Source organism: Artemia franciscana, chromosome 11, assembly GCF_032884065.1.
Source record: "Artemia franciscana chromosome 11, ASM3288406v1, whole genome shotgun sequence".
Taxonomy (NCBI): Eukaryota; Metazoa; Arthropoda; class Branchiopoda; order Anostraca; family Artemiidae; genus Artemia; species Artemia franciscana.
In genome coordinates, this window is record NC_088873.1 from 9,685,620 (window position 1) to 9,698,271 (window position 12,652).

The 12,652-nt window shown below is 32.8% G+C and overlaps 1 long non-coding RNA gene across 1 annotated transcript in view; it reads right to left on the reverse strand.

The window, feature by feature from the left end:
- Nucleotides 1–2,202: 2,202 nt before the first annotated feature.
- Nucleotides 2,203–12,652, reverse strand: part of LOC136032782 (uncharacterized) — a 33,587-nt gene continuing 23,137 nt past the window's right edge. Inside the window, exons 2-3 of the long non-coding RNA XR_010618780.1 lie at nucleotides 8,124–8,299; nucleotides 2,203–3,691 (exon numbers count right to left, since the gene is read on the reverse strand). This is a non-coding gene — a long non-coding RNA (uncharacterized LOC136032782). The remainder of the gene's footprint in view (nucleotides 3,692–8,123; nucleotides 8,300–12,652) is intronic.

The window sequence follows — 12,652 nt, forward strand, 5'->3', positions numbered from 1 at the left end:
AATCCAAACAAGGACGACCTGCTTTCCGTGTAGCCCCAGACGGTTGGCCAAAAGGACAATCTTCGGTAATCTGTCATCCTTCATCCGTAGAACGTGGCCTAGCCATCTCAACCTTTCTTTCATTATAGCCCCAGAAAGCGGGATTGAACCACACTATTCGTACAACCTACTGTTTGAAATACGGTCAGTCAGCCGGGTACCCAGAACAATCCGTAGGCAACTTCTCTGGAAAACATCTAGTAAATTTTCATCTGCTTTTCGGAGTGCCCATGCTTCAGAGCCATATTTGACCACTGTCATCACTGTAGCTTCCAATATTCTAATCCTGGTTTGTAGACTTATCTTTCTATTCTTCCAAACTTTTTTTAACTGTGAAAAAACACCCTGGGCCTTAGCTATTCTACTTTTAACATCTTCACTGCTCCCACCATCTTTACTAATAATACTACCAAGGTAACTGAAGCTCCCAACCTGATCAATCTTTTCGTTACCTAATGTCACCTGTTCATCTTCACTTATTCCTAGCCTTAGTGACTTTTCAAGCCTATTTTAGCACCCTGAACTCGTAAAACCTTTAAAAATTCATTCATTTTCCTCACACTTTCATCTAATATGCTTAAATCATCAGCATAATCTAAGTCCAGGAGCGTTCTTCCTCCCCATTTGATTCCATGGTCTCCAATTGCCTTTCCTGTGCTCCTTAAGACGAAGTCCATCAAAATGATCCATATAAAGGGGGATAGAACATAACCCTGCTTAACTCCTGATTTAATACAAAACCAGTTGCTAACCTCATCTCCTACCTTAACGGCACCAGTATTATTCTCGTACATAGCGCAAATCACTTTAATGTATTTTTCAGGTATACCATATAACGACAAGACCTTTGTTAACGCTGTTCTATCAACAGAATCGAAAGCTTGCTCATAATTGATAAAACTGACGACCAAAGGTGTTTGACAACGAAGGGACTTCTCAATTATTAACTTAGAGTGAAAACATGGTCGACACATCCTCTACCTTTTCTAAAACCGCATTGTTCTTCCCTTAAAACTTTGTCTACAGCATGTCTCAGTCTAAAAAGTATCATATTACTCAGTAATTTGCTACCTACAGAGACCAGACTAATGCCTCGATAATTACGACACTCACTCTTGTCACCTTTCTTATACAGTGGTTTAATTAAGGTTTTCCTAAAATCATTGGGTACTTCCCCTTTTTCAAAAATCATGTTCATAATCTTCAGTAGCTTATTCCTAACCTCAGAGGCAACATATTTAAGAAACTCATTAATCATACTATCAACACCTGGGGCCTTATTATTTTTGATGGACACCATCAGCAACTTTACAAATTGTTTTTCTAAAATTATTCCATCCATCTTTCATATTGTCAAATTTTAAACTCTCAAGTTTAGTGCTCAACTGTTCCTGGAATTCTTTCCTCAAATTTTCATCCTGAAGTCTACCAACATCATAACTTTCCGGGAGGGAGTTACCCTTGTTGCATGTTCACTTTTACTGTACAAATCTTTGCATATTAATATTGTACATTATCTCATTTTATGCTTATCTTATTAGCCATATCGAATTATCATTTCGTCTATGTCACGTCCGAAAATCACATGCGACATTTCCAAACTTCTCAAATAACTGTTAAAAACTATTATCTAAGTTGTTCTCAACAAGGCAATCAGTAGGGCAATAGGTTTTGAATTGTGCATTCATGTGAAAAAAAAATATTACTATCTTATATTATGTGGCTTTCCCGTAGTAAATATTTATCTATTGTAATAGTGTATCTATGGTAATATTTACCATGTTATGCCTAGAGGTCGTACCTGATATTTTCCCACGTCTGAATTAATTGCCGAGAACTATTTAATAAGCTGTTCTCAAAGGAAAAATCGGCAGTACAATGTAGACGATGAGGATTGAAATGTAATTAGACATACTTCGCACACATCATCTTCCGTTTTCGAACAACATAATAAACAATTTTGGGTAATTATTTCAGGAGTTTGAAAATGTCAGATACGTCTTTTAGGCGTAATACTAACACTATGTCCAATCCCATTTTAATCCTCGTAAGTGAAACTACCCTGCTAATCGTCTCTTTATGAAAAGTATACCTCTCGGTTTTTAACAATTATCTCGGGAATATGAAAATGTCATACAACCTTTGGGCGTCAGAGCCACAAATTATACTATAAATGTTATTGCTAATATTAAATTACTCATATTAATTATATTATTATATTATATAAAACATTACAAATATTAGTTTATTATAAATTTTACAATACGTAAATTATATTATATTATAAAAAAAGAGAGAAGAAAAGCGAAAATGAGGTTTCATAAGGTCAAGGAAAATACTGGAAGGAACAAAAACGAATATTTCAAGAAGACAGGTGTTTTTCTAGCAATATTATGAAAAGTCCCCCTCTCCCCAAAAAAAAATCTTGTTCACATATTCTGAGTCACAATAGAAACGATTTAAACAAGAAAAAAGAGAATAAAAAAATAAAAAAATAAAGTAGATGTTAAAATGAAACAAAAAAAAAAATTGAAGCATTAAAAAGCTATCAACTAGGAATAAAATAACAGAAAAAAAATATGAAACAATAAAGCCAAATAAAAAAAGGTCAGCCATTCACCCAAAATCAAACAGCTAACGATGTTCTCAATTAGAATCAAGAAAAACGACTCTGCTTCTCTTTTGTTTTTGTGGTGACAGGCCAATGTGGTTTACAAAGTTGTCTTAATTATATATTTGTTTATATTGATTAATTATATTAACTAATTACATTCATTATATATATCTTACTACTTAGGATAAACAGCTTTCTAAATTAAAATCGTGGCCTCAAAATATTGATATTTATTAAATCAAGAACTTAAGTACTGAAAAGCATTTATCAAGATAAGAGGGAAGAAAAAAAAATGTAATACAATAAACCAAATGAATTTTTTTGAAGAAAAACATTAAAAAGGAAAGAACTACTTCTTTTGTTGATATTGTTACAAATATACACTCCGTTGATTGCATACCCTTACTTGACTCTCTGGCATTAAGAAAAATCAGTCAAAACCAACCCAAAATCTACCAAAGAGCCAGTCTGTCATCAAATCGATTCCAATTTGTAGTATTTTAGATATATCATTTTGCTTACTCCCAGAGTACACCCTAAATTAGTGTTATGTTCCTAAGAAGACCCCTCCATCAACCTATAAGTACTGATTTTTATTTAATATTTTGAAAAAATATCACTTTCCTCAACACAACAAGTGCAACAGTTTTCTAATATTTGGTAAGATATAATACTTCTCTGAAAAGAAAATCTGAAACTTCACCCACCCCCAATAATTTTTTTGGCGAATTCTTTGCTTAATTTTTTTTCTTTATTTAGAATACCAGGTTAATTTGATTCTTTAAGATATTGGACTAATATACACATTTTTGGTCTCCTCAACTCAGGCTAAATGAACTAATAAGCTAGATGACTTTAAATAAGACTACATATAAAAGGAAAAGAGCGACAGTTAAGGAGAAAAGACGTATCGAATAGTTTTGTACGAGATCCATCAAATTAAATGCATGTAATGACCTGAGTGTGTCCTTCAAAAGTACGAACGTGACAATATCCTCGCCTCCAATTTCTTTGTAATTTAAACCTCTCAACAAATACCTATAAGGGAATAATTCTATATGACACTTGTATTGACAACTTGTGGTCGATTCGAACTTGGATAGGGAAGTACGTAGAAAGACATTCCGGCCAAGCGTCTTCCTCCAAATTTTCACAGTCTGTTTCAATTTGTTTCCACGTTTTATGCACTTTTTTTAAGAGCTGGCCTACCTTCTAGAAGCCTTGATCTCCCCCTCCCCCTTGAAAAAAATTGTCTGTGAACGTTTGTTTCATTGTTCAATTGATTAATAGGCGCCATTTCACTTGACATTTTAAATTACTGCGCATAAATTTACTTCAATTAAATTTACAATTTAGTTACTTCAATTTAAATTACTTCAAGGTTTCGGCTAGCACCTAGGAATTTGTTTTCTGTTTTAATTCCCTAGAATTGATTCTGCTTAATAATGAATGAAAACTTTTACCAAAAGCTTCATTTAATTTAGTTACGTAATTGCTTGTTTAATTTAAAAGCAAGATGTAAATATCAAAATACAGAACATACAAACCGTTTTACACACACAAACATTTTTTCCGCACAAACAAACATTGACATTCATAAGAAAATACCCTAAAAGGATGTATCTAAAACAAGAAATAAAGCCCAAACTTTTACCTCAAGCTTGATCAAACAGTTCGTGGTAACGAACTGTAGTAAGGAGCGACCCGGCTCAATAGTAACCAAAACTCTAAAAATGGAATTTTGATACCAATACCTACATAAAAAGAATCTCATTTTAATGCTGATTTTAAATATATAAGTTTCGTCAAGTTTAGTCTTACCCATCAAAAGTTACGAGCCTGAGAAAATTTGCGTTATTTTAGAAAATAGGGGGAAACGCCCCCTAGAAATTATAGAATCTTAACGAAAATCACACCATCAGATTCAGCGTTTCAGAGAACCCTACTGTAGAAGTTTCAAGCTCCTATCTAAAAAAATGTGGAATTTTGTATTTTTTGCCAGAAGGCAGTTCACGGATGCGTGTTTATTTGTTTTTTTTTGTTTTTTTTTTCCCAGGGGTGATTGTATCAACCCAGTTGTCCTAGAATGATGCAAGAGGGCTCATTCTAACGGAAATGAAAAGTTCTAGTGCCCTTTTTAAGTGACAAAAAAAATTGGAGGGCACCTAGACCCCCTCCCACGCTAATTATTTTATCAAAATCAACGGATCAAAATTCTGAGATAGCCATTTTATTCAGCGTAGTCGAAAAACCTTATAACTATGTCTTTGGGGACGAATTACTCCCCCACAGTCCCCATGGGAGGGGCAACAAGTTACAAACTTTGACCAATGCTTACAAATAGTAATGGTTATTGGGAAGTGTACAGGCGTTTTCAGGAGGATTTTTTTGGTTGGGGGAGGGGTTGAGAAGAGGGGGATATGCTGGGGGAACTTTCCATCAATAATTTGTCATGAGGGAAGAAAATCTCCATGAAGGCTAGCGCAGAATTTACTAGCATTATTTAAAAACACAATGAAAAAATAAACATGAAAAAGTTCTTTCAGCTGGAAGTAAGGAACAGCATTAAAACTTAAAACAAACAGAAATTATTACCCATTTGAGGGGCTCACTTCCTCCTAATACCTCGCTCTTTACGTTAAAGTATTTTTAGTAATTTCAACTATTTATTCTACGGCTTTTGAGATTCTGGGGTCATTCTTAATGAATTGGGACAAAATTTAAGCTTTAGTGTAAAGAGCGAGGATCTGACAAGGGGGCGAACCCCCTCATATATGTAATAAAATATGAGAATACAAAAGTTCTTACGTAAGTTAATTTATAAGTTACGTAAATCTTTTACTAATAAAAATATTCGTAAAAAATTAAAAGTTCTAGTTGCCTTTTTAATTAACCAAAAAATCGGAGGGCAACTAGGCTTCCTCCCCCGCTCTTTTTTTTTCTCAAAATCATTCGATCAAAATTATGAGAAAGCCCTTTAGCCAAAAAAAAATGCAAATTTCGTTTTAATTATTCCTCTGCGGAGAGCCAAAATCAAAACATGCATTGATTCAAAAACGTTCAGAAATTAAATAAAAAAACTTGTTTTTTTTATTTAATAAATTCAAAGGCGATCATAAAACAGGGCTTTGAAATCAAAAACTATAATTCATGACTAAGCATCAGCACTGTTTCTGCTTTACGTCTATCTCTTTTTGTCGAACCTTTCTGTTTTTCTAAACCTTTCTTATTTTTCTTAACCTTTCTTGTTTCCAATTTTCTGTTTTTCCAAAAAACAGATCAGAAAGGAGAAACAGGTCATCTGTTTTTGATGGTTCTGTTTCTGATCCGCTTTTTTTTTTTTTCTCTCTCTCTCTTTTCACACAGGAGCAATCCGGCTCAATAGTAATCGAAACCCTAAAAAACGGAATTTCGATACCAATAGTAATATCAAAAAAATTGCATTTTTATGCTGATTTTAAATATATATGTTTCATCAGGTTTAGCCGTACCTATCAAATTTACGAGCCTGTAAATTTATTGTTTTTAAAGTTTTTAATTGTTTTAAAAAATAGAGCTGTGAGAAAGAGTCGACCTTTAGCGTAAAGAGCGAGGTGTTGAAGAAGTAGCAGCCCCTTTCATATACGGGTTAATTTCTGTTCGTATTGAGTTTTAATGTTGCTCGTTATAGGCAGTAAATAATTTTTTTTTTTCATTTAATTTCCTTAAAAAAAACAGAAACAGTGCCAATTATTTACGCACTTGGAAATAGATGGCACAGTATTTAATCCTTGTATTTCCTCTTTAAAAAAATAAAATAAAAAAGGCTCGGCTCTACGAACTAATATTTTAATTGCCTTTTGAAATAAATATAAAAAAGCAAGGCGAAATAGATTTACTCTCTTTTAGTCGACAGACCCATCTTCCTTTCGATGAGAACGCATTTGGCGTTCATGACCTGTTTTCGAGAATGGCCAAGTACTGCTTAAAGCTAAACGCCATATAAACTACAATAATGGACAGCAGCAATAAAAATGGCAACAAAATAGTAAACTGCAATAATGGGAAGCAGTAATAAAAATGGCAAAAAGTAATAAACTGCAATAAGTCCCTTTTTAACCCAACCTTAAGATCGAATTTTACATACTTTTGAATGCTGCTCAATTGCGTTCCTATCGTTTATTTGTGGTTACAACCAACAACTTTTCTTAAAATTAGAAAAATTTGGGTTTGAAATTCTAGGTTTTCTTTTCCTAACAGTCAGCACTTTCTAACGTTTGAGACTTAAATATGACATACAATATGTTACAAAAGGCATTATACACACCACGACCTAAAATAGGTAAAAGAGGAGGATTTTTTTTAACTGAAAAAAATTGAATTTTCTTTTAACAAACAATAAGCTGCAATTATGGACAGCAGTAATAAAAATGGTAAAAAATAACCGGTGGTTTACATTGCAGCATTGTTTAATATGCATCTATTAACCTTTAGAAATACGTTCTTCAATTGGATTTTTTTTTGCCCACAGCATGGCTAGTATTAATATCTAGAGATCAATAGATCATGTCTACCTTCTGGAATTTTTCTATTTTAAAATAATTTTTGCGGAGAATCCAATTTGTGATTTGGACAATTTGGTTTTAAGCTTTCGCTAATTGTTAAATGAAAATCAGGTATTGATGCCTGGGAGATGCTCGCAATTTCATTAGTATTTTCTGGATCAAGGTTAAACATTTATTCTGTATAAAAGATTTGACAACCCTGGTGATTAGTACGTGTAACAGTAGATAAAAATATATTAGGCAGATACTATCATGAAATAAATCCCTTTATGCCATTTTACTACTAATTTTGTTTCTGAAAGCTTACATTAAAAGGTTTTTAAGAATTGTAAGTAATGCTCTCCAACAATTTGAATCAATATTAATGAAAATTATTCATAGATTATGAGCCTAAAATTAAAAAAAAAGCAATAAATATATGTTGAGTAATACAGGATCCAGAGATCAAATCATGCTGTAGTAATACACCTCAGGGTCGTCAGAGAGACCTTAGTAGTCAAGAAACGTATCTGATCCGATTACCTACCTTAAATATCTGTGGAGGACTTTAATTTTTCAAAATTTTATGTTGTTATTTTCTTAAGCTAGTCTTGAAGTTTGAAATATTCCTTAACACCTTTGTCTATATTTGAAGGTCCGCTTTTCAAACTTCGTGCCCATTTAATAGGAATTTTTATCAACAAATTACTGCTTATTAATAATTATTTTTCAGCTAGCTAAATTAGTATTAACAGTTGTGATCAGGGTTACCATCCCTAATGATTTAAAACTATTTCTAGTCATTTTTTTTATTATTTTCTAAACAAAAAAAATCACCAAATTAGCTCACAAATCACTAGATTATTGAAGGAAATAATCAACTAAAACATCACTAAAATCTAGTAATTTTTTCTTACGGATGGCAGCCCTGATTATTTATTTCTTACCTGCAAACTCCCTGAGATCTTGCAAGAGACTTGCAGTCAAGGAAAGACAATATTTTTTCCACAACATTTGCAGGCAGGAAGGCAAAAGGATCCTGGCAATTAGAAATGCAATAACAATGTAACCTGTCTTGGACAACGGATGATATTGTATAATTCTGTTCTGGAGCACACAGAGGCTAAAACATGTTTGAAAAGTCAGTATGACATAAACAATACATCTTCATAATATATATTTGGGAAGGTACGCATAGAACCCAGCCCCGTTAAGCCATCCCTCTTTCAATTCAACTCCCGTTCAACCAAACCTACATTCCACTAGACAACTTTCTGTACATTTACTTTGGCTGACCACATCTAAATGGAACAACCTAAATAAATAAAAGTAGTACCAAGGCCTTGGTTTACCAATGGGCCCACTAGGCCTGGCCTAGTGGCAGACGACACCAGGTTTGCAATAAATTATCACAGAATGATTTTTTTCTTGACCAACTCGACTGCTATGATTTATCGTCCAAGTGCTAGGTGGCACTTCGCTACCACGCAGCCTATTCACAAAAAAGGTATTTTAAAACAACACATGAATACCGTGGCCACTTACAAACTGTCAGATGTCTCACAAGAATGGCAGCTGAGTGTTTGGTATCACCCCTCTCTTTAATTATTTTTAGATCATCAGTTACGCTTTGTTTAGTACTTCCACTATCCCTGAATTTTTGGGATTAATCCAATAATTCTCACCAAAACGCTTGAGCCTACAAGCGTCAAAGCTTTTAATACGCCCCTGGTAGTACCATTAAATTCATTATTTTATGCTCTTTTCACATACCATAAACTTTTTTCTGAAAATACACCCCCAACCCCTGTATGGTCTCATATATAGCCTGGATAACATATTTCTTCATTGTTTTGCAATCCATGATGCGTCATATATTCTTTGTTAGCAGCGTTTCTCGAATTTTGACCCGTTGAAAAGCATTTCACCAAGAGATTTTAATATAATTGCTGGATAAAAATGTTGCTTGAAAAGATTTAAAAATGTGGTGCCAATAGATGGAAACATAGTGACGTGATTAATAGAAACAAGCCGCAATTATAATTTAACAATTCCATTACTTTTATTAAAATGGTTTAGCAGTTACTTTTAGTTTTTTTTATACATATCCATGGACCATGGAACCATCAGAGGGAGATGGGGATGGGTGCATTGTCAGAAAACCCCCCATGATATCTGGGAAAATTTAAAATAGAGAATCTAAGGGTACTGCTTTATTTTATTGCCATTTTTTTCTTTAGATCTAATCAACCACAGCAAATTTACCCCAACATACAACCAGCTAAGTGAATTAGGATTGAATTGCGTTAGGGTTGCATGAGGGTTGAGATAAATGAGGTCATGTTAAATGAAGTTTAAAGTGTTGAGTTAACCAGGGGTTGAGTTGACTGAGAGTTGAGCTGCAAGAGGATTGAGTTAAACATCTGTTAAGTTGAACGGGGTAGAGTAAGACGAGGGTTAAAATAGTGGGTTGAGATACACAGAATCTTTCGGAGAGTCAAAATAATAAAAAAAATTGCAGTTGAAGTACGCACATAGGTAAGGGACAGAGGGGGTTCAGACTGGTACCTTCCATCCAGTTTTCAGAGACTTAGAGCTGTTTTAATGATTTACCGCACAGTTCTCGACGTTTTGAATAAAATAAGCCTGTGTTTTTTCCAATGTTCCCCCACCTGGAAATGGAGAAAATTTTTCAGAATACTTGCCTGAGTTTCAGTGCTCAGTACAAAGTTAATTATTGTTTAAGTTTCAAAATACGGTTTACCCCAATATTACTGGATCCTACTCTTACTCTTCCCTCGCAAACTTTATAAAAAAAGGCCAACACTCAGGAAAATACATTATTTTTTCTAGTAAATAAAATACTTTTTGATACAAAAATCTCTATTCTTGCCCACTTCTAAGAAATTCTGCAAACCTTCCCTCCCACTATAGCTTTTGCTTAACATTTCATTGAATGTGACTTCCAACTATTTTTTTATTCAATTTTTTAAAGCATTCGGTTACTTTTATTTTGAAGGCATTTTAGAGGTACGTATACAATAAACAAGGAACTAATTGATTCTCCCTTTACCTTAATAGCGTACTTCTAATTTATGCTAATCATCTAAAATATCATGCACTAAGTTTAGGTGACGATTTGTCATTAAGGAGCATAAATACATAGGGATAAAACTACCTAAAAATTCCACATTTCTACGATTTTGACATATCTAAGACGTTCAATAGAGTCTGATAGAATTAAAGATCCTTATGTGAAAGTACCAATCATATGGATTATATAGACAGTAAAATGTGGTTAAAATCCTTCCATGAGGGGTTTTGGCGACAAATTCATGTTTGATGACCATTTGGCCGTGGTATTTATCCCTTGCCACAAGTGGGGTTGAACCCATAATCCTCCGATCATATATATATATATATATATATATATATATATATATATATATATATATATATATATATATATATATATATATATATATATATATATATATATATATATATATATATATATATATATATATATATATATATATATATATATATATATATATATATATATATATATATATATATATATATATATATATATATATATATATATATATATATATATATATATATATATATATATATATATATATATATATATATATATATATATATATATATATGTATATATATATATGTATATATATATATATATATATATATATATATATATATATATATATATATATATATATATATATATATATATATATATATACTAGCTGTTTCACTGGTTTTTTTTCACTGTAAATAAGGAAAAAAGGTTAAAACCTAAAAGGAACAGAAATCATTCCGTATATTAAAAGAGTTGTCTGCTCTTTAACGTAAAAAATATAAAAAAAATGAAAAATCTTGAGGCAGAGTAAAGTTATCAACACGTATATATTCTCAACCTAGTGATTTGTTTGAACATTTTAAGATCAGGTTACAACTCACTCTAATAATGAATGCCAATTGCTTCAGCTACTGAAATATTAGCGGCTTGAATTTTACAATTAGAGAGTTTGGCTTAGGCTACTAACACAAAAATAGTCCTTTTTGGCCGACTGTCTTGGGCTAAAAGGAAACCAGCTTGTCCTCGTCTGAGGTGGGTCGATGCCGTAAAGAAATTTTTTTAAGGAAATGAAAACTTTTTGGGAGGGTTTAAAGAGGGAGGTTTTTAATAGATTGGGACGGAGGAGAAGCCTGTGTAGCTGTTTTGCCTCAGGCGGCTTGGTGCTGCAGTGAGTTTTTAGTAGTAGTTATTTAGAAAAGCTGAAAAATCAATTTTATTTCTGGGAAAAGAAAACTGGGGAAAACGTCAAGTTCTGTGGTATCCCACGCCAGATATAAGTCCCTAATTCTTTTTTTCTTTTGTTTTCTTTTTTCAATACGTTTATGCGTTGACATTACATAAAATAGAAAAATCAGTATGAACTGAAAAAAAAATTGACGTTTAAAATCGACGTCTTAGCACTTTTATCAGTGATCTTTGACTAGAAATTAACTAAAACAAATTTAAATATATATATATATATATATATATATATATATATATATATATATATATATATATATATATATATATATATATATATATATATATATATATATATATATATATATGCATATATGCATATATTTACACACATATGTTTGTAAAAAGAGCGTTTGCATATGACGTCATTATAAGTATATAAGGCAAAGGAAGGAGCATTATAAGTATATAAGGAACAGCAAAGGAAGCTGCTCAAAGAGTTAATTCAAAGAGAAATTTTAGTATATATCCTACAATGGCAGAAGAAACAGCCGAGGAAGTTACTCAAATAGTTAATGCCAAAAGGCTTGTGGCTAATATAAAAAAAGAAAGCGTGCCGAGGAATCACAAGAACAGCGTGAAAACAGGCTTGCGTCTCAAAGAGGAATTACCAAAAAAATCGTGCCGAGGAGTCACAAGAACAACGTGAAAACAGGCTTGCGGCACAAAGAGAAATTACCAAAAAAATCGCGCCGAGGAATCACAAAAACAACATGAAAACAGGCTCGTGGCTCAAAGAGAAATTACCAAAAGAAAGAGTGCCGAGGCATCACAAGAACAACATGAAAAAAGGCTTGAGGCTCAAAGAGATAATGCCCAAACAAAAGCGTACCAAGGAATCACACCTAACCAACACAACCTAAGTAATCACACCGAGGAATCCGTACCAAGGAATCATCAGTATCGAGGAATCCGTACAGATATGATTCCGTACCGAGGAATCACAACCTAACCTAACCTGCCGACCGGGACACAGGGAATATAAATGACGGGGACACAGGGAATTTTTGATTAGCAATCACCATCAACAAAGCTCAAGGGCAATCATTGGAATAGTGAGGTATAGATCTGAATACGGATTGTTTTTCCCATTTACGATTATATGTTGCATGTTCAAGAATCGGT